Source organism: Hyla sarda, chromosome 9, assembly GCF_029499605.1.
Source record: "Hyla sarda isolate aHylSar1 chromosome 9, aHylSar1.hap1, whole genome shotgun sequence".
NCBI lineage: Eukaryota > Metazoa > Chordata > Amphibia > Anura > Hylidae > Hyla > Hyla sarda.
Genome location: NC_079197.1, coordinates 27,247,217 through 27,269,921, shown reverse-complemented (window position 1 = coordinate 27,269,921; position 22,705 = coordinate 27,247,217). Strand labels below are relative to the sequence as shown.

The window sequence follows — 22,705 nt, the reverse complement described above, 5'->3', positions numbered from 1 at the left end:
ATCAAGACATCACACAGTTCCACCATATAGACATGATGACATCACACAGTTCCACCATATAGACATGATGACATCACACAGTTCCACCATATAGACATGATGACATCACACAGTTTCACCATATAGACTTGATGACATCACACAGTTCCACCATATAGACATGATGACATCACACAGTTCCAACATATGGACATGATGACATCACACAGTTCCTCCATATAGACATGATGTCATCACACAGTTCCTCCATATGGACATGATGACATCACACAGTTCCTCCATATAGACATGATGACATCACACAGTTCCTCCATATGGACATCAAGACATCACACAGTTCCCCAATATGGACATGATGACATCACACAATTCCACCATATGGACATGATGACATCACACAGTTCCACCATATAGACATGATGACATCACACAGTTTCACCATATAGACTTGATGACATCACACAGTTCCACCATATAGACATGATGACATCACACAGTTCCAACATATGGACATGATGACATCACACAGTTCCTCCATATAGACATGATGTCATCACACAGTTCCTCCATATGGACATGATGACATCACACAGTTCCACCATATAGACTTGATGACATCACACAGTTCCACCATATGGACATGATGACATCACACAGTTCCCCAATATGGACATGATGACATCACACAATTCCACCATATGGACATGATGACATCACACAGTTCCACCATATAGACATGATGACATTACACAGTTCCCCCATATAGACATGATGACATCACACAGTTCCTCCATATGGACATCAAGACATCACACAGTTCCACCATATAGACATGATGACATCACACAGTTCCACCATATAGACATGATGACATCACACAGTTCCACCATATAGACATGATGACATCACACAGTTCCACCATATAGACTTGATGACATCACACAGTTCCACCATATGGACATGATGACATCACACAGTTCCCCAATATGGACATGATGACATCACACAATTCCACCATATGGACATGATGACATCACACAGTTCCACCATATAGACATGATGACATTACACAGTTCCCCCATATAGACATGATGACATCACACAGTTCCTCCATATGGACATCAAGACATCACACAGTTCCACCATATAGACATGATGACATCACACAGTTCCACCATATAGACATGATGACATCACACAGTTCCACCATATAGACATGATGACATCACACAGTTCCACCATATAGACTTGATGACATCACACAGTTCCACCATATAGACATGATGACATCACACAGTTCCAACATATGGACATGATGACATCACACAGTTCCTCCATATAGACATGATGACATCACACAGTTCCTCCATATGGACATGATGACATCACACAGTTCCTCCATATGGACATGATGACATCACACAGTTCCTCCATATGGACATGATGACATCACACAGTTCCACCATATGGACATGATGACATCACACAGTTCCCCAATATGGACATGATGACATCACACAATTCCACCATATGGACATGATGACATCACACAGTTCCTCCATATAGACATGAGGACGACATCACACAGTTCCAACATATGGACATGATGACATCACACAGTTCCTCCATATAGACATGATGACATCACGTTCCTCCATATGGACATGATGACATCACACAGTTCCTCCATATGGACATGATGACATCACACAGTTCCTCCATATGGACATGATGACATCACACAGTTCCTCCATATGGACATGAGGACATTACGCAGTGCAGTCACGCCCCCTCCCATACACTTGCATTGAGCGGTCTGGGCGTGATGAGACACAGGGCGTGATGTGACACGGGGCGGAGTTGTGACATCACGATCTTCCGTCCCCGTGGTCGGGAGGAATTAGCCAGAGAACCTCCAGTGCTTCCGGAAGCAGTTACAGGTGGGTGCTGCTTGCTATATTGCGGGGGTCCCCAGCGGCGGGACCCCTGCGATCTGACATCTATCCCCTATCCTTTGGATAGGGGATAAGATGTCTAGGGGCGGAGTACTCCTTTAAGGTTGTTGGACCTACTCAACGCCTTCCTACACAAAACCTGATTCTTGGTTCAGTCATGCCATTTAGGAAAAAAATTGCACCATGTATTTGGGGGTGAACTGGGGTCTAAAGTTTTCATTGAGCGCAGAGAAGTTGTCTCTCCCCACCGTCTTCTCATTGCAGGTGGCAGCCCATCTCCTGCAACAATACAGGGAAAGAAAGTGCTAGGCTAAGTGCTAAGGCTAACTGTTCATTCTAGAGACCAGTGGAGGTCTCAGCACCCAGACACTAACCGATCAAAACTTTTGACATGTCTCTCCCGGACAAAGGTCACACGTTTCAAAACGTGCATTGGAGTTGCGCTATCTGGGTCGTACTACACCACTTGTCTTTTAGGGTCTGTAAAGTCCATTTTTGAGGTTATTGTATTATTACTATGCATTTCTTTTTGACATTTACTGCACATGGCATTTAACAATATTAGCAGTTGTTTGATGTCTTTTACTAGTTGGTGACTTCCTATTAGTTTATCTATTGCCATAAGGGCAGCTAATTGTCCCAGTATATAATCATATGACACCTTTTGCTATGGATTGTGACTATTCTATATGTACCCTGGTATACTTTATAAAGATTTCTATTTTATGAGTATTTTCATATAAATGACTGTTTTTCTTATTTCGGGTTGTATGTCATAAAACTTTAAACTTTACTTAGGCTGGCTTCACACCATGTTTTAGGCAATACGGGACCTCATACAGCTGGGGGGGAGCTAAAACCGTGCGCTCCCGTAGGCGGCCCGTATGTAATGTATTTCAGTGAAGTACTGACTCCGGTCGGCTCATTTTTGCCCCGTATGCGGTTTTCCCACCGGACCTAAAACCGTGGTCTACCGTATGCGGTCCCGTATTGCATAAAACGTGATGTGAACCCAGCCGTACAGAGAGTTATCTCAGAGTGGATGGTGATGTGACAATGGGATGGCTTCAGTAGGGTTCTATAAACATGTACAGTGGTCCCTCAACATACGATGGTAATCCGTTCCAAATGGACCATCGTTTGTTGAAACCATCGCATGTTGAGGGATCCGTGCAATGTAAAGTATAGGACCGCGGTCTTCAACCTGCGGACCTCCAGATGTTGCAAAACTACAACACCCAGCATGCCCGGACAGCCAACGGCTGTCCGGGCATGCTGGGTGTTGTAGTTTTGCAACATCTGGAGGTCCGCAGGTTGAAGACCGCTGTTAGACTAAGTTGTACTCGCCTGTCCCCGACGCTCCAGATCGTCACCGCTGCCCGGGATGTCGCCGTCCATCGCTGTCGCCTCGTCCCCGGGGTGTCCCCAACGCTCCGGCAAGGCCTATGCTTCCCCGGCATCCGTGCTCTCCGTCGCTGTCATCACGTTGCTACGCACGCCGACGATGCAGGGGATCCCGAAGAGGACCCAAGGACAGGTAAGTGACAATCACCGGAGCTCACGGGGCACCGTAAACGGCTATTCGGCGGCAGCTGAAGCAGTCAGCGCTGCCGGACAGCCATTTATGCGATGGCCCCGACATACAAAAGCATCGTATGTTGATGCTGCCTCTGAGAGGCCATCGCATGTTGAAATTATCGTATGTCGGGGCCATCGTAGGTCGAGGGGTCACTGTATAGACATATAGAAGAAATACAGATCTGCCATACTGTCAATTTCTAAAGTTGTTTAATGAGGTTATTTGAGCCATGATCTAAAAAGGAAAGTGGCACAAGATGGAGCTGAATCTTTCTTGTCCTCGGTGGTTTTCCATATTGTTAAGGATCCATAATGTTGTGTTTACTGCATGGCGTCCCTCAGGTTTTTTTGGTTTTTTTTTGTATGGTAAAAATTAGAGTAAAAGACCATGCTTTGGTGCCCACCAAGTGTAATGGAAACCTTAGTGTTAACAGACGCTAACTACCACATCACCAATGGACCACTGAGCTCTATAGGGTTTCTGTACATTACCAAGTACCGCACCCTCTTTAACTCTGTCCCAAAGAATGTTACAGATTAATAACCCCGTTTATATACTTTACAAAACAATAAAATATTTTAAGATTGGCTTTGCGTCAAGTTTTTCATGAGAAACCAGTTTTATGTTGATATGTGGTCAGACAGGCCGGGCGGCCCAACCAGCATCATAAACAGATTATGCATAAAACAGTTATCTATGAATAACCACAAACACAACATTTTAGGACCCATTTTTATTTAAAGCATTGGATTTAGTATGGAAATTGCATTGGTTTAGAAACATTGTACAAAAAACAGGAAAGTGACCTTAGTCTGAAACATCTTGTAAAATCCCAATATATGTCATAAACATATATACAGTCATGGCCTTAAATGTTGGCACCCCTGAAGTGTTTCTAGAAAAAGGATTGCAGTAACACATGTTTTGCTATACACATGTTTATTCCCGTTGTGTGTATTGGGACTAAACCAAAAAAGGGAGGAAAAAAAGCAAATTGGACATAATGTCACCAAACTCCAAAAATGGTCTGGACAAAATTATTGGCACCCTTAACTTAATATTTGGTTGCACACCCTTTGGAAAAAATAACTGAAATCAATCGCTTCCTATAACCATCAATAAGCTCCTTACACCTCTCAGCCGGAATGTTGGACCACTCTTCCTTTGCAAACTGCTCCAGGTCTCTCTTATTGGAAGGCACCTTTTCCCAAAAGCAATTTTAAGATCTCTCCACAGGTGTTCAATGGGATTTAGATCTGGACTCATTGCTGCCACTTCAGAACTCTCCATAGCTTTGTTGCCATCCATTTTTGATATATGTTTTGGGTCATTGTCCTGCTGGAAGAACCAAGATCTCGGACGCAAACCCAGCTTTCTGACACTGGGCTGTACAGTGTGACCCAAAATCATTTGGTTATCCTCAGATTTCATGATGCCTTGTAGACATTCAAGGCACCCAGTGCCAGAGGCAGCAAAAAAATAGTAGAATGATGTGCTTTACCAAAAAGCTCTATCTTGGTCTCATCTGTCCACAAGACGTTTTCCCAGAAGGATATTGGCTTACTCAAGTTCATTTTGGCAAAATGTAGTCTTGCTTTTCTACGTCTCTGTGTCAGCAGTGGGGTCCTCCTGGATCTACTGCCATAGCGTTTCATTTCATTTAAATGTGGACGGATAGTTCGCGCTGACACTGATGCTCCATGAGCCTGCAGGACAGTTTGAATATCTTTGGAACTTGTTTGGGGCTGCTTATCCACCATCCGGACCATCCTGCTTTGACACCTTTCATCCATTTTTCTTCTCTTCCGTCCATGCCCAGGGAGATTAGCTACAGTGCCATGGGTTGCAAACTTTTTGATAATGTTGCCCACTGTGGAAAAGGCAAATCTAGATCTAGATGGACTTGTAACCTTGAGATGTTTGATATTTTTCCACAATTTTGGTTCTCAAGTCCTCAGACAGTTCTCTTCTCCTCTTTCTGTAGTCCATGCTTAGTGTGGCACACACAGACCCACAATGCAAAGACTAAATGAACTTCTCTCCTTTTTATCTGCTTTCAGGTGTCATTTTTATCTTGCCCACACCTGTCACTTGCCCCAGGTGAGTTTAAAGGAGCATCACATGCTTGAAACAATCTTATTTTTCCACAATTTTGAAAGGGTGCCAATAATTTTTGGTGTCACATTATGTACAATTAGCTTTTTTTTCTTCCCTTTTTTTTTGTTTAGTTCCAATACACAAAATGGGAATAAACATGTGTATAGCAAAACATGTGTTACTGCAATCGCTTTATGTGAGAAATACTTTTCTAGAAAAAATGTCAGGGGTGCCAACATTTACAGCCATGACTGTATATATGTCATAAGTGTCATAAAAATGCTGTCTTGTCCCAGCAGCTATTGCCTGTGTGTCTGTGCAGACGTGAGCGCTGGACAAGTAGGGCTCTGTGCAGGCTCCTGGGTTGTCAATCAGCCTGGGGCATGTGACAGAGCTTCAGTGCACATTGCACAGTGCTTGTCCTCAGTGTACAGATCCCTGCTTGTCCTCAGTGTACAGAGCCCTGCTTGTCCTCAGTGTACAGAGCCCTGCTTGTCATCAGTGCACAGAGCCCTGCTTGTCCTCAGTGTACAGAGCCCTGCTTGTCCTCGGTGTACAGAGCCCTGCTTGTCCTCAGTGCACAGAGCCCTGCTTGTCATCAGTGTACAGAGCCCTGCTTGTCCTCAGTGTACAGAGCCCTGCTTGTCCTCAGTGTACAGAGCCCTGCTTGTCCTCAGTGTACAGAGCCCTGCTTGTCCTCAGTGTACAGAGCCCTGCTTGTCCTCAGTGTACAGAGCCCCGCTTGTCCTCAGTGTACAGAGCCCCGCTTGTCCTCAGCGTACAGAGCCCTGCTTGTCTCACCCACACTTCCTGTATTTTGTCCCAGTCTAGACACACAGACAATAGCTGCAGGGACTAGACAGCTTTTTTCACCTCAAAATATACACATTTTTTAACCATTGTATATTACAAATATACATATGTTATTATCTACAGTAAAAAAAAAGTTTTTGCAAATGACAGGTACACTTTCAGAGAGATTAAACCTATAAATGTGCACAATGTTCCACATTCTGTTAGTCTGATGATGTGAAAAATCAATTTCCTTTAGAGTGTTATGCAAAATTATTTCTAGAGGCAAAGGCGTAATTTGTAGTTCTCGGGCTATAATTTAGAATCTGTAACTCCCCCCAAAACACCCCCCCCCCCCCCCACACACACACCCACCGTATGCTCTTATATGTGTTCTTATATGGCAAGGAAGCTTTTAAGCCCCAAGTAGAGACAAGATACTGGATGATAACAAAACCTTAAAAGATCTAGTCAGCCTATGAACATTTGCCGGCCCTGTTACACAGCTGCCATTAGCCTCTATCCCATCCTGTGATCTTTTATCTTTTTACTGCCGGTTCCGCAGATGACTGGCCACAGTGGTGTCCTGTTATGGCCAGTAATTGGCTGAGCGGGCAGGTCCTGAAAAAAAGTGCCTGTCTTAGAAGCACTAATTAACATATGAAATTAGGTTATATGCGAACCGAATACTCATTAGTTCCCAGCTATTCGTTGCAAACAAAAAAAGGGTGAAGTGCCTAAAACTAAATTTTATTGATAAAAACTAAAATACATCAACTCAGAAAGTGGATCCCAAAGATACAAGATTGTTAAGAAAAAACGGGTATATACCCAAATAATCCATAAAAATCCAGCAGCCAAATGCTATACAGAACAGACAGGAATATAGCATGCCACCTATATCATTTCTTCCATGCTACTTGGTACATTACAATATATATATACTCTAGAGTTATATTTATAGATACACATAAAATAGCATATCCCGTCTCAACCAGTTCCCAACGTGCATTTCTATCCCTTGGTACTATTAAACCGTTCACAAGGGACGTCCTCAGGGGATTGGCGCCATATACGCATATATAGATTAAATATGCACAGACTTTATACAATAATCACAGAGGGTATATGCCCAAATAAGCTGTATTGGAAGCTGGTGTCTCCTCCTAATCATAAATTATCCAAAGATAGAATATATATATATGGACTAAGTCTCAGCAGTAGACAAACAGACATCCACTGTCTCTGTACACATGCATGAAACCAGTATTCACTGTGAGTTATGAATGAATAAAAGAAGCATCCTCCGGTTACACTGTGATAACGCGCCACTCATGAAACATTCCTCATATCTTTAGAGTGTTCAGAGTACGCACTGTGTAAAGTGGAAGAGGGGGGGGGATGCACGTGTCGCCCGGATCGTCTAAAGTCTAAACGAGACCTGCAGTGGCCGGTCTGCGAGCCTGTTCACCCGCATGGCGCCAATCCCCTGAGGACGTCCCTTGTGAACAGTTTAATAGTACCAAGGGATAGAAACATACGTTGGGAACTGGTTGAGACGGGATATGCTATTTTATGTGTATCTATAAATTCTAGAGTATATACGGTATATTGTAATGTATATTGTAATGTAATGCAAGAAATGATATAGGTGGCATGCTATATTCCTGTGTGTTCTGTATAGCACTTGGCTGCTGGATTTTTAGGGATTATTTGGGTATATACCCGTTTTTTCTTCACAATCTTGTATCTTTGGGATCCACTTTCTGAGTTGGTGATATTTTATTGTATATCAATAAAATTTAGTTTTAGGCACTTCAACCTCTTTTTGTTTGTCTTAGAAGCAGGAAGAAGACAAAAGATCAGACAACTAGACAGCAGTGAACAAGAGCTGTAGGGGACCTGTGCTAGGTAAGTATAGGTTTTTATTTACATTTTTTCCCAGACCCCGGAGGATATGATTTTCTGCAAAACTCTGGATAATCCCTTAAAATCTTTATATAAATGTAACTTTCTTTCTCTCCAATAAGCTTGTTTTTGAGCAAGTTCATGCCTTAAAATATGTATCTTCTTCAGATACAGTCCAGGAGATATGTATTACCAAACGTGTGACCATGGTTAATGCAGAGTCAACCGTCTTCAAACCCCAGAATTCACCCCTCCCCCCATGCACAATCTCTTTTACAGTGCACAGCCACTCAACCATCTTTGGGTGCTCCGGCAAGCACTTTCCAAGACAAGAAGGCGTGACAGGGCTCTCACTTGTCTCCGGGCTTGGGGGCCGGATCGCTCAGGAGTTTGGTTAGTCCAGCGCCAGAGCCAGGCATGTACATGAAATCACTGGGACTCCCTGCGATCAGACATTTCCTTCTATCTTGTGGATTGGGCATACATTTATTCCCTGGACCACCCCTTTAAGTGTATGGCATTGTTTGGGTTGTTGCCTAGCTCTGTCCGAGAGCTATTGTAATATAGGGGTAGCACGTCTTATGGGATTGATGTTGATATTGGTACCATTACATTCTCTCTACTGTGATAAATGGCACCTGCAGTGTGCTTCTTGTATAAATACAAATGGTAGTAAGATGGTGACCCTTGGTTTTCTTGCGGCCATTCAGTTTATTTTCGGCCGATAACGTGCAGCCTCCTGAAGCGGACACAATGTCGCAGTGTCTCAATAGCACAAATGCATCCCAGAAGCCAGCCAAGGACAGCTAAGACACCTACTTACATTAGCATATAAGTCATTTCAGAAGAGCTCGGCTCATAGAACAATGTAACCAAATTCTATTAGCAGATTGTAGGAGACAGAACATCCTGACATGAATTTATGAAGGGTTTGGTACTACTTAGTGTGGTGGCCCAGTACGGGAAGTCACAGTCCTGTCAGTCAAGTCAAGTCTTCTGTCTATCCAGCGTGGCCTGAACTAAATTCTCCTGTCTACTACAAGTCCCAGCAAATCTACGCGGTCTCTGTGTCCCTGGTCACCTCCTTGGGCCTTGGCTGTACTGCATAGACGGTACCAACTGTCTACCCTCAGTAAAGCTACTGTTGTCCGTAACTTGGCGTTGGTGTCTTCATTGCCCCCGTGCCTAGCCCAGGATCCAGCTGTATACCTTTGGGTGGTTAAGGCTAAACCACGCCCTGGCTAAACCACGCCCTGGGTTAATACCATCTGCCCCTAGGGCAACAACATCTGCCCTGCACCACAAACCTCGCCATTACCACATTAGTAAAAACAATATTCTACATTATGTCAAGGTCATGGCAGTGTCAGGATCCTGATATTGTTGACACCATGTGAACCATATTGAGATAATCTGAACTGTTGATATTATTTCAACTTTTCTGGATGATTTTCAACCAACATAAACTGTGCCAAGGGTCAATCTTAACCAAACACACTCGTAAAATTGCAACAGTGTTGGGTACTTTGCTTGGCATTGCGTTTTGTGGTCCAATTGATTAGTTTCAAGTAAATCATTGTCATGTTTGTATGCCATTTTACCCAGATGTTATACATGTTTATGATTCCTGGTCCAGAGATGCCTGAACAAAATCCCTGAAAAATCAGTGTAAAGGTCCTGGTGATCTAGTGGTATATTCTAGGCTGTGATTTAATAGCATATACTGACATATAAGTCAGTACTTCAGTAATATGTATTGTGTATTGATGCCAAGGGATCCAAGCATGACTGGTATCATACCAAATAGTGGTGAGAGTTCCTGCAGTTCTCCCCATTTTAGAGAAACTGCAGTTGTCATATGGTTGCAGTTCTGTTTCTGTGTCTTGCTACATGTATCTTGCATTGTCATTTTCTTCGTAATTCCTGTCATATGGTATATGCTTGCTACCACCTAATGGTTACACATGTAGGTGTATGTAAGAAAGGCCCATGACAAAACACTGCTACATATACTTAAAGGGGGACTCCACCCCTAGACATCTTATCCCCTATCCGAAGGATAGGGGATAAGATATCTGATCGCAGGGGTCCTGCTGCTGGTGACTCCCGCGATCCCTATGCTGCACCCGGCGTTCGTTTAGAGCATCAGGTTCAGCGCCGGAGGCTCGTGACCTCACGGCCACGCCCCTCAATGCAAGTCTATGGGAGGTGTGTGGCGGCCATCACACCCCTTCCCATAAACTTGCATTAAGGGACCTGGCCGTGACATTGCGAGAGGGGTGTGACCGTGACGTCATGAGCCTCTACCCCACATCGCCAGTCATCCGGCACGGAGCGAAGTTCGATCTGTGCACCAGATTTCTTGATTGCCACAGCCGAGATCGCGGGGGTCCCCAGCGGCGGGTCTCCCCCCGATATGACATCTTATCCTCTATCCTTTGGATAGGGGATAAGATGTCTAGGGGTGTAGTACCCCCTTTAAGGTGTAGAGTTCAGTAAATTATATGGATGGATCCTCCTTAGCCCATTCTCCCTCTAAACTAGAGGGTAGGAATCTTGTTTAGGCCAGTTAGTACGACTGAGCAGATGAGTAAGTTAGTGAACCTCTGCCAGCTCTCCAGGCTGAGCAGATGCAGTCCATCTGAGCCTTTTATAGCCAGGCTTAAAGAAACCCAACCAATGAGTGCATGGAGACATGTCATAGACTCCAGTAAAGTATCCACTTCTGGTGAACTCTCCAGTCCTATCTAAAAGGATTTCTCCTGCCTCCAAGAGGGAGTGCATACAAAGCCAAAGAGGATAAACTTCACAAGGGCCTCTTAGCATTCCTGGTACCTGCATGGGCTATAGACAATGGCCAGAGATTCATGGCTGTAATGTCCTGTTTCTGTATAGACCTGCATCCTGTGATAGGAAACTGCAGCTCAACTTTCGTTGCTTTATTCCTGCACAAGTCCCCTACTAGTAGCAAACCAGTGAAGATCCCTTTATTGGAGCTTTTCAGAACTGTTTTCCTTTAAATCAGTACAAGGACTAGAGAAGCATCCTGCACTACAGCTAGAAAGGGGTACCTCTTCACATGCACCATTGCCCCTGTATACAAGAGACTGTACCCACAATAGCTTGTAATACATTTCAACTGTCAATTGTTTTGTTAAATCTGGGAACATCATTGAACCTTGAATATCACAGGCACCCAAACTACCATACACCAGAAACACGCTGCACATGGTATATCCTGGGGACAAAAACAATCACTGCCAGTACACCCCCTTACCACTGCTGTATTAATAAGGGAAGTGGACTCCCGCCAGTCCCCTCCATTCCTGTCTTGTGATAACATCTGGGTGACTGCAAGTCCTACAACTACCTCCACCATCCACTGGCTCCAGGGTCACCACACTATCTTAGGTACACACTGCAAAGGCAAATGAAGCCATTCTGTTTGGCCATGCATTGATGCTGTCAGATGACCACTCACAATGTCTGCCGCAGCTGTCTAAAGTTTTTGTTATGTTATAAAATGAGTATTGGTGGTCTTCCATCCTCTGTAGACACGGACAGTTCCCACAGTTGCTTTCCCACTGAGCCAGTTATAGTTGCAGTTGAGTTTGTTATTCCCCGCTGTGCTCTAGTATAGGGTCTTGACTTATACATAGTATGGTTTTGCATCTGTCTATTTCAGATCCCTTTCTTCAGAGTCTCATATAGTGTATGAGACCTACTCCCTTATTTCAGAGTCAGGCAGTCTATGAGTTAATCCTAACACTTCATATACCAGCAGCAGCTAGTAATACACTATGCAGGACAAGCGTGAATTGCGCACTACTGATTTCCTATACTATCTGATCAATAAACCTCTGGTGAATGGCTCCTTACCATCGCAGACTGTAGACCATCCCCCTCGCACGGCCACGTCTACATTCCTCATACTTATAGTTAATCATAAACTGCGTCCCATTTCTTTGTTTGAAGTTTTACAAAGGCTGCTAAATATTTTAGGACGGCTTAAAACATATTCGCTTAAATTAAGTTCCTATGTCGATAACGTTGCAAGAAAACCTCTAATACAGTAAATCTCTTCTCCACCATCAGCTGCGTCTCAGAAGCTTTTCCTATATCCAACCCTTAACACTGCTCATTCCGAAGCTAAGCACATCAGATCAGAGGGGAGAATGTAATGGCTGAGAATTCCTTGTGATGTGTGTGCGGTAATATATAAAATGGGGTTTCCTATATAATGTGTGAAGGTTTCACCTCATAGTATGACATATGACTAAATCATATGTATACAAAACAATCCTCTTATAGAGTAAAATACATTTTTGCACCACTAAAGTCACCAGTCTCTGGTATATAAGTATTTGCATCAACCAATGCCACTCCTAGTGCAGACCCATACCAGGACACAATACTTCGGTGCTTACATCCAGGGCCGTCTTTAATTTTGATTGGACCCTGGGCAAGCAATTTTTTTTAGAGAAAAATATCACCATACCGTGATGGAATAACACTACCATACTGCTTTAGCGTAGGGCTAGAGGGCTAGCTGCTTTGAGCCCCCAGGAATGACAGGGCCCAGGGCAGCTGCCCCTTTTGCAACACGTTAAAGACGGCCCTGCTTATGTCCGATAATCTTCCAAGTTATATCCAGATCCAGCAGAAAGAGAAGAAACGGAGCACTCACCAGGTATCTTTACACATCAAGAAACTTCTTTACTCCAGCATTGGGTACAGCAAACAAGGGAGCTGTACCCTATGCTGGAATAAAGAGGGGAGTTTTGTGCGGGCAATTGCTCCAGGGCGTCTATCGCCTAGTGATCTCCATCCACTTTCCCTAAGGACTTTCCAGACACCTTCATAGACTTTCACATTGTTTTGCCCTGATAATAGGATCGGGGGTGGAGAGATAACGCTGACAAAAAGGGTCCTAGTGCTTGAGGGGCACCATTGGTCCACATAACCATGGTGGCTCAGTGGTTGACACTGTTGCCTTACAGAGCTGGGGTTAAATCCCACCATGGACAACATCTGCAATGAGTTTGTATGTTCTTCCCGTGTTTCCTCCGGGTACTCCGGTTTCCTCCGAAACATACTGATAGGTGAAATTATATTGTGAGCCCCAGTGGGGACAGGATATAGAGGAGAAAAAAAAGATAGAGATGCCGCTATATAGTGCCGATTATCCGTGGTATTAGCGGAGATTAAACAGAAAGGTTAAGGACCTGCTCACCTTTACAGGTTGCGCTATATTACAGGCACAACACTGATAACCGATTTAGGCAGGTCACTGGTGTGACGGGAGCAGCTGGTCGTCGGTTCCGTCCAGGACAGTGAAGAATGCACAGATGTGGGCAGGTGGAAATCCCGGCAGGGGTTTCCTTTCCTTCCAGTGAAGATCCGACTGCGGCAAGATAGCGTTACACCGACGTCAGGAGTCGGGTGTAGAGTAGTAGTACTTTTTATTAATAGTCATAAAAGTAACATACAGGAGTGGACTACACGTTTCAGAGGGGCTACCTCCTTCCTCAGGTCCAGGTTACAGTGTATAGGTAAAGCATCTTATATATACACATACATGAATATATTACACATTTGAATTTTGGCGGGACTGGATGACCATTGGAGGCTGATACAGGTCCTGTTGGTGTATTGGAGTGTATAGGCTTGATCTATAACATTGTGATTTTTTTGCCCATTGAAACCAATAAGCCCATTGTTGTTTATGGAGATCTTGCAGCAAGTGGGGTAGAAAGCTAAACAGCAAGGTCCTGGTAGTAGCATGGATGGGAGACCTTGTGTGGGTTGTGGTGACAATTTAATTAAGCTAGACATATGTGGTTCAATTTATACTTAAAGGGGTCCTCCAGTGTTTTTTATTTTATTTTTTTAAATCAACTGGTGCCAGAAAGTTAAACAGATTTGTAAATTACTTCTATTAAAAAATCTTAATCCTTTCAGTACTTATGAGCTGCTGTAGTTGAGTTGTTCTTTTCTGTCTAAGTGCTCTCTGATGACACCTGTCTCGGGAACTGTCCAGAGTAGAAGCAAATCCCCATAGCAAACCTCTGTGCAGTTCCCCAGACAAGCAGAGATGTCAGCAGAGAGCACTGTTGCCAGACAGAAAAGAATAACTAAACGTCAGCAGCTGATAATTATTGGAAGGATTAAGATTTTTTTTAATAGAAGTAATTTACAAATCTGTATAAAAAGAATGGAGGACGGCACTCACCCAAGATGGTAGCTTCAAAAAAGTTATTTATTGCATTAACACGGTGGCGGTGTCAGACAGGTGAATGGACAGGAACGCCGAGGGCCTCAGCGTGCAGGTAACAGCTGTGTCGTACTTCCGTACTTCGTCAGACCATGGTCTGACAAAGGTCTGAATGGTCTGACGAAGTACGGAAGTACGACACAGCTGTTACCTGCACGCTGAGGCCCTCGGCGTTCCTGTCCATTCACCTGTCTGACACCGCCACCGTGTTAATGCAATAAATAACTTTTTTGAAGCTACCATCTTGGGTGAGTGCCATCCTCCATTCTTTTTATACATATTTTATACAAATTGTCTGCTGTCTTTGGACTGAGCACCACGGAGATTTGGACTTTTGCTTCTATTATTCACCTGTCGCTGATTACTTGCCGTTTACACAGCAGTGCCGGATTCTGTATCTATATTTTGTTAATTTACAAATCTGTTTAACTTTCTGGAGCCAGTTGATATATAAATAAAAAGTTTTTTTCCTAGAATACTACTTTAACCCTTTGCCGCAAATGGACGTTCATTAACGTCCATCTGCGGCTCCCGAGGTATGATGCGCGCTCAGCAGGTAAGCGCGCATCATACCCGGTGGGTCCCAGGTGCTAAGCAACCAGGATCCATGGCTAATGCCGGACATTGCTGATCGGGCTGATGTCCGGCATTAAACCTTTAGACGCGCCGATCAAACTTGAGCACAGCAGACTCAGGGAGGAAGTGAATGTATGGTGAGTAAGGGCAGAGCTCAGTGCTTGCCTCGGACATGCCCCTTACAGAGCAGTGGATGTCAGAAGGAGTGAGCAGCAGAACAGAGGGATTTGTGAGCCAAATACAGAAGCTAGACACTAACAAAAAAGAAAACATTTTAAGAATCTGCATGACCTAGTGAGTAACATATAGACGGATTATTTTTTCTTTGATATGACGCTTTAATGTCTCCTGAGCAAAGAGCTGGTAACCAAGAGGACTCCCTCTGGTGGGCATACCAGTCCATTTATTGGGTGGTCAGCTATATGGGGAACATGTATAGCTGGCTTCAGTTTTCTAAGGTCAGACTCACACTGATCAAATGGTGGTCGGACGGGATTCAATTTAAAATAAGAAAAGGGGCTGTCTCAATTTCATGAGCCTGTTCAATGGGGCTTTTATTGTCATCAAAATTGCACATAAGGGGTTATGTTGTTGATTCTCGCATTTACATATGGACATAGGGGGAGATTTATCAAAACCTGTGCAGAGCAAGAGTGGTGCAGTTGCCCATAGCAACCAATCAGATTGCTTCTTTCATTTTCCACAGGCCTCTAAAGAGGCCTGTGGAAAATGAAAGAAGCAATCTGATTGGTTGCTATGGGCAACTGCACCATTCTTCCTCTGCACAGGTTTTGATAAATCTCCCCCATAGAGCTTACAAAAAAAATGGTCCTTAATGGTTCTTCATGAGGTCGGAATGGTGCTCCTGAAAATGTCATGTTCGCCTCTGGACCCTTCACTTCTGAAACCTCTCACATCTGCCGTTCTAATAGTCCCCAACCGATTCCAGTTTTGACATCTTGAATTGCGGAGGTTAAACTTTTTAGATAATTCATATCTTCCCCGGCTTTCTGCTTAGGTTAAACCTGACAGGCAGAACGTATTGGTGATTTATGGCTTATTACATGAATTCCCACCAAATGTTTTTCTCAGGCTGAAGAATTTGAGAAGGAAAAAAAAAAAAAAGACAGAGCAACTGTTCGCAACATCACGACAACACAAAGGATGGTTTTGTTATTAACATAGTAAATTCGGAAGTACATTTTTGGTGTCCATAGAAATGCTGTGTATTGGTTAGGAAGTTTTGGCTGGGGAATGAATGGAAAAGAACGGATGATTATTGTAAGGGAGGACACAAGCCCTGGATGATTTATCCACATATTGTTTGTATATTTGTGCCACAGGTTTTGGCAGCTTTATATTTGTTTTAAATCTATATATTCCTCATAATACCAGGTAGTTGGGTAGACAGCAAAGCAAAAAAAAAAACATTTGAAATTGATTTTCTCTAGAAGGCAACCTCTGCCATATGACCTATTAGGTGGGGGCTCTCATACAAATGGCTTGTTGGTGCTCCCTTTTGGTGCCCAACACCCAGGAAACCTAAAATACTCCCCTGACCAAATTCTGGCTTCAGGGCCGGCTCTGCCTATAGGCAAAATAGGCAGCCATATAGAGCGCCCTCTTGATGGCATTATGTTGTCAGCTCTGTCTGCCACATGAAAGTTAGACAGCCAGCATCCAAACCACTCGTTCAGCCAGCATTGGGCGTGTCAATTTTGGTCAATGGGTGGAGTCAAGAGGGCAACAAAATTAGCTTTTGCCTAGGGCGGCAAAAATCCTTGCACCAGTCCTGTCTGGCTTCATGAGTGGCCTCCTGTTTCCTGTTTTCCCCAAGTCCTCTATCTGAATTACCTTCTCTGACCACAACAACCCAATTCTTTGGTTGAACCTACTCTATAATCATTGAGATGGGAAGTGATGGAATATGATCAACAAATAAAGATTGGAGCAGAAGACGTCACACCTATATGGACTACAATCTTGATACTTGACAGGTTGTACGTGTTTTGATTCAATGTTGTTTTGTCAATGAACATAGATGCATCGTTGATGATGGGTCTCCATGACACTGACATAGAAAAAGAAGATGAAAGTGGTATAACATTATAGACTGAAGGTCCTGTAATAACCATAGTACCTTCTGCTTAGTTTTAGCAGCAGCTGGGGTACAAAATGTTCATGGTGGATCACACTAATATTATGGATTTAAGAAGCGAGACACTCACTTTATAGATCATTATGTTGTCAGCACGGGTGTAGACTAGATTCCAGCAGTCTCTGCCGGTGGAGTGTTGAAGTATCCTGCACTGGAGATCCTTATAGAAAGAGTAGGTTGATGACTGGAGAAAGATGTACAGTAAAGGGAGGATATCCCTTTGGTCCATCAAGTTCAACCCATATCCCTATTGTGTCTTTACTGTGTTGATCCAAAGGAAAGCAAAAAACCCTTATGAGGCTGATGCCAATTGCCCCATACCAGGGGAATATTTTTTTTCCCGACTACAAATATGGCATAAGAATAAATGCCTGGATCAACGTTCTGTCCCTGTAAATCTAGTGTTTATAACCTGTAATGTTATAAGGGTGCATTCACACCACGATCTGGCAGCCGTATTGCATAATCGTGGTGTGAATGCACCCTTACTCTTCAGAAATGTATCCAGGCCCCTTTTCATCTCTTTTATTGAGTTCACCATGACTACTTCCTCTGGGAGAGAGTTTCATAGTCTCACTGCTCTTATAGTAAAGAACCCCCCGTCTTTGCTGGTGTAGAAACCTTCTTTCATCCAGAAGTAGAGGATGCCCACTTGTTATAGATACAGTCCTTGGTATAAATAGGTCATGGGAGAGATCTGCCCCCTGATTTAATAATACATAGTTTTTAGGTCGCCCCCAAGCTATATTTTTTCTAAACTAAATGACCCAAATTCTAATAATCTTGCAGACTAATATGGGAAAAGAAAATTAAATAAAAATAAAGAAAAACAGTGGTGGTCAGCTTTTAAAGTCAAGCGTCCAGAATAGATCATGTTGGATCCAGTTGGTTCAGATCATTCTGTGCTTAGGTTTAATGGTCAGGCTATTTTAAATAGAGGGTTGGAAGACAACCTCATACCTAGGATGAGTTTTGGCAATGCCTTCTCCTGACATTATCTCAATAATGACGTAAAATCATTGGACCGATCTCTTGCTCATTAGTTAAATGACTACTAATAAGATCTTCATGAAATGGCATCAACTATTCCATGTGGAGATATCATCCATGCAACAAATCAGGGGAGTATTGCTCACCCGAATTCTGCAAGAAAGGCACAAAAATGATAGAAGCATTTACATTGGTATGGTTGACCTCACCGTGGATACAGCCAGAAGGATTCATGACAGAACGTCAATTCAGTATGAAAAGGGCACCTAGAGGACACACTTAGTAAGGCTGGAATCCCATCCCCCAAGATCTCATGGGATGATGAAGTCTTAGAGGATTAGAACTTTATCATCTCGAATGTAACAGTTTTGAGATTTGGATCTTTATTAACCATAATTAATGCAGATGGACACTTGTCGTACCCTTAAAGGGCTAGTCCAATCTCACAAAGTCACTCCGCAGCTTTGGTGTAGCGCTATGTCTCCTTGGATTTTCCCTACACAGCAGCCCCCATCCACTTTGATATGCAGGAAACTGCAACACCAACGCTGCAGTCTCTTCATGTTTATGATTCATGAGGGTCCCCAAAGATCTAGCAATATGCCATCATTGTAGAGCAGTGGTTCCCAACCTGGGGAACAAGTACCCCAGGGGTACTTAGCAGTTCTCCAGTAATGGCGGCTGCAGCCACAGGTCACTGCTTCTTAAGTGACCAGGTCCACTTAATGAGCCATGACTCTTTGTAGGCTGACCTCACTGCACCAAGGAGTGGAGCAGGAGGACAGAAGAGGAGAAGTGCGGGCACCGAGCTGCTGTCAGCAGTAAGTACCATTAGCTTCAGTGCTCTACTGCTCCTGTGGACTGGGGACCTACTGCTATGAGCCATAACAATAGGTCCCCAGACCAGAGGAGCAGTGGTGCACAGAAGCAGGACAGTATGGGGGCCTACAACTATATATTGGGGCATTTTGGGGACCTAAAACTATATATGGGGTTCGAACAACTTTATGGGAAAAATGAATGGGAACTATTACTGTGTGGGGCAATACATATAGAAAGTTTGTGAAGAGGTTGGTATTGTACTGGAGAAAGAAGTCCTGTCCAGCAGAAATATTTATGTCGGTCTAGACCGGATAGTGAAGAAAAGAAAAAGTAAACAACTCCAATCAGAGAAGATGTCACCTGTGAATCGGGGGACTGGGGAGATAAGGAGAGAAGAGCATATGGAGTTATGTAAAGCATAGGAATTGTACTATATTCATTACAAAAATGTCTCTGATATGGAGAAACAATTTTGGGGAATGGGCTGTCTAGAATACTCAGGCAAAAAAAATGTTGGGAACCACTGTTGTAGAGGAAGGATAATAGCAAGTTAATATGGAGTCAGAGGAGAAATTAAGGTAAAGATTCAAGATTATATCTGAAGCTCTCCTTGGTTCCTTCAAAGCAATGTCAGCAACATTTTTACATTATGGTACGAAGATAAATGGACTAAATTATAGAGATTGAGATAAGTGAACTAAAAGCTTGTGAAATTCCGGCTAAACACTAAACATTGCAAGTAAGCCCTATGGCAATATAAAAAAATTGGTTAAAAATAACCATGATCGCATGATAGAAAGTACAGGACAGACTACAAAGGAAAACTGAAAATATTTTAAGTGCTATGCCAGATAGTTCTATTCCTGTGGCTTCTCTTCAAATCTGTCATACCTGTAGTGCAATAGGTTCAAGAGATTGTGCTTCACTTTACAGAACTGAAGAAGAGAGCAACATAGGCTACTTGCATTTCACACATTAAAGAGGTCCTCCGCAGCTAGACATCTTATCCCCTATCCAAAGGGTAGGGGATAAGATGTCTGATCGCCGGGGTCCTGCCACATGGGACCCCTGAGATCTCGGCTGTGGCACCCCAGACAAACTTCGCTCCGTGCCGGATGACTGGTGATGCAGGGCGGAGGCTCGTGCCCTTAGTGCCCCGGTATCCTGCTCCCGTCCACCTTCTTCTGGTTACCGGTGGTCGACGCGTCCAACTGTGACCCAGATAATCACTGGCCGCCCTGCCTCAGTTGGCGAAAGGTTGAGCTGTAGTGTGCATTGAGCCCTGGCACCAGGAAGAAGACTAGTGCCGGGGCTTAATACGTCACACTGTGGCTTAGCCTATTGCTGGCTTGGACAGGACATCGCTGTGGCTGGTGATTAGCTGAGCCACAGTGTGACATGTCAACTACCGGCAACCAGGAAGAAGACCAGGGTGGGACCCCTGAGATCTTTGTTTTATATGCCAGCAGCCCAGGGATAATGTTAACAAAATGTTTTAGAGTGGAGCACCCCTTTAAGGTGTAGGCTCCTAAAGTTCTTCTAAAGTTCTTCTATAATAGAACCATCCACTCCAGTCTAGTGTCTTCTCATCATAGAGAACAGAAGAGTGATATCAATTTGCAACAAAAAGTTTCAGACTTAATGAAAATCTTTTTGTGGTTTCTTGTTGACATAAAAGTTGCTGAGTTTCTATAAAGACCACATGTAGCTCCCAGAGCCAAGTGCACTAAACAGTTAGACCATTATTTTTCACGTTCTTGACAAGTGAAGTGCATTGGGAGCACGAGGTCTCGGAAAAAAACATTCCAACATAAAGATTTTGATTGGAAAAAAGAAATAAATATACATGGTTCCAAGAAATCTGGACTAGATGAAGCCCAAAAATTTAAGATGTCTCAGTGGACAAATATATATGTGTATCAGTAGTTCTAACTTCAGACCACCCCTGTGAGACATTACAAATAGAGAACTGGCTGAAATAAAAATTTATGTATGAATACAGTCTACTATATTTTGGATAGATGACAGGTCCGTAGTCTATTTCTGTATTTGTGTTATGCTGTGTGCAGGTCATATATCTTGTTTACTGGAAACCAGGTTACATTTTAGTTCCTGACCATGGAACGTAGATTGGTTTTTCCATTCTGAGTCCAAGCGTGACTCCGAGCGCATAGGAATGGTTGGACAACAGATGTACAACACAAATAGAGAAACACAGCCGCACATCCATCGTTTGCATTTTGATCTACTTGTTTCTCAGCATAATTTAAAAAACTAACAGGTTGTTATTATACATTTTGATCAAAAAGTAGAAGCCCACTCGCCACGTCAAGGCCACCTAGTCTAACACTGGCGTAGCGCCGGGCGGCAACCACTGCCTCTGAGACACCATGACCACAGGTGGAACGACCCAGTGGCCAGGCAGCCCAACTGCTGCCTGACCAAGCCCCTGGCTTTGAGCCCACCCAACAGACAAAGCATCACCGAAACAATGGCCATCACAGAGAACCACACCAGTGTGAACACCACCTACCCGAGGGCTGGGAGAATGTTAGGAGGAAACCCTTATGTAGTCTCCTGCTAATTAAAAACACCGGGGCCGAATGGCTGGAGTGGAGTGCTGGCCATGGAAGAAGGAAGAGACTACAAATGTACAACACAAATAGAGAAACATAGTCGCACATCCACCATTTGTATTTTGATCTACTTGCTTCTCAGCATAATTAAAAAAAACTAACAGCTTGTTAGTATACATTTTTGATCAAAAAGTACAAGCCCACTCGCCATGTCTATGTGTTTTACAATTGTAGTCTATCCCCTCTTTTATAGCCAGCACTCTGCTCCACCCATTCGGCCCAGGCATTTTTAATCAGCAGGAGACTGCATATGGGTTTCCTCCTAACATTTTCCCAGCCCTCTGGCAGGGAGCATATGGTAGGTTTCACACTGGTGTGGTGCTCTGCGGCAATCATTGTCACCATGATGCTTTGTCTGTGGGGTGGAGTGGCCCGGAGCCAGGGGCTTGGTCAGGCAGCAGTAGGGCTGCCCGGCCACTGGGTCATTCCCCTTGTGGACACGGTGTCGTGGGGCGGTTTTTCGCTGCCTGACACTACGCCATTATTGGGTTAGGGACCCACTCTAAATAGGTGGCCTTGACGTGGCGAGTGGGCTTGTACTTATTGATCAAAATGTATACTGACAACCTCTTAGTTTTTGAATTGATGCTGAGAAGTAATTAGATCAAAATACAAATTGTGGATGTGTGGCTGTGTTTTTTTCTATCTTTGTTTTGAACAACAGGGCCCCATATGGCAATTAAAATACTGGTCTCTTATAGGGCAGATGTATTTTGGGGCCCCCTTACGCACCAGGGCCCCTTTGTGACTGCTACCTCTATAGCTACGCCCCTGATTAAATGTATTTAAGGAAGTAATCACACGTACAGTATCACGCACATATTTGATGTGCAGGATTTAAAGCTGTGTTATTTAGTTTACATTGAAGTCTGTAGCTTCAAATACACCCTGAATGAGAAAGATAGCTATATATACAAA

The 22,705-nt window shown here is 43.6% G+C and overlaps 1 protein-coding gene across 2 annotated transcripts in view; it reads left to right on the top strand.

Moving 5' to 3' along the window:
• The window catches only part of AVPR2 (arginine vasopressin receptor 2), a 126,872-nt gene that overhangs the window by 26,889 nt on the left and 77,278 nt on the right, over positions 1 to 22,705 (top strand). The window contains exon 2 of one of the 2 annotated variants that reach the window (XM_056537893.1): positions 8,265 to 8,334. The exons of the other annotated variant lie outside the window; for it this stretch is intronic. The gene's annotated coding sequence lies outside the window, so the exon portion shown is untranslated. The remainder of the gene's footprint in view (positions 1 to 8,264; positions 8,335 to 22,705) is intronic. 2 annotated transcript variants of the gene reach the window in all.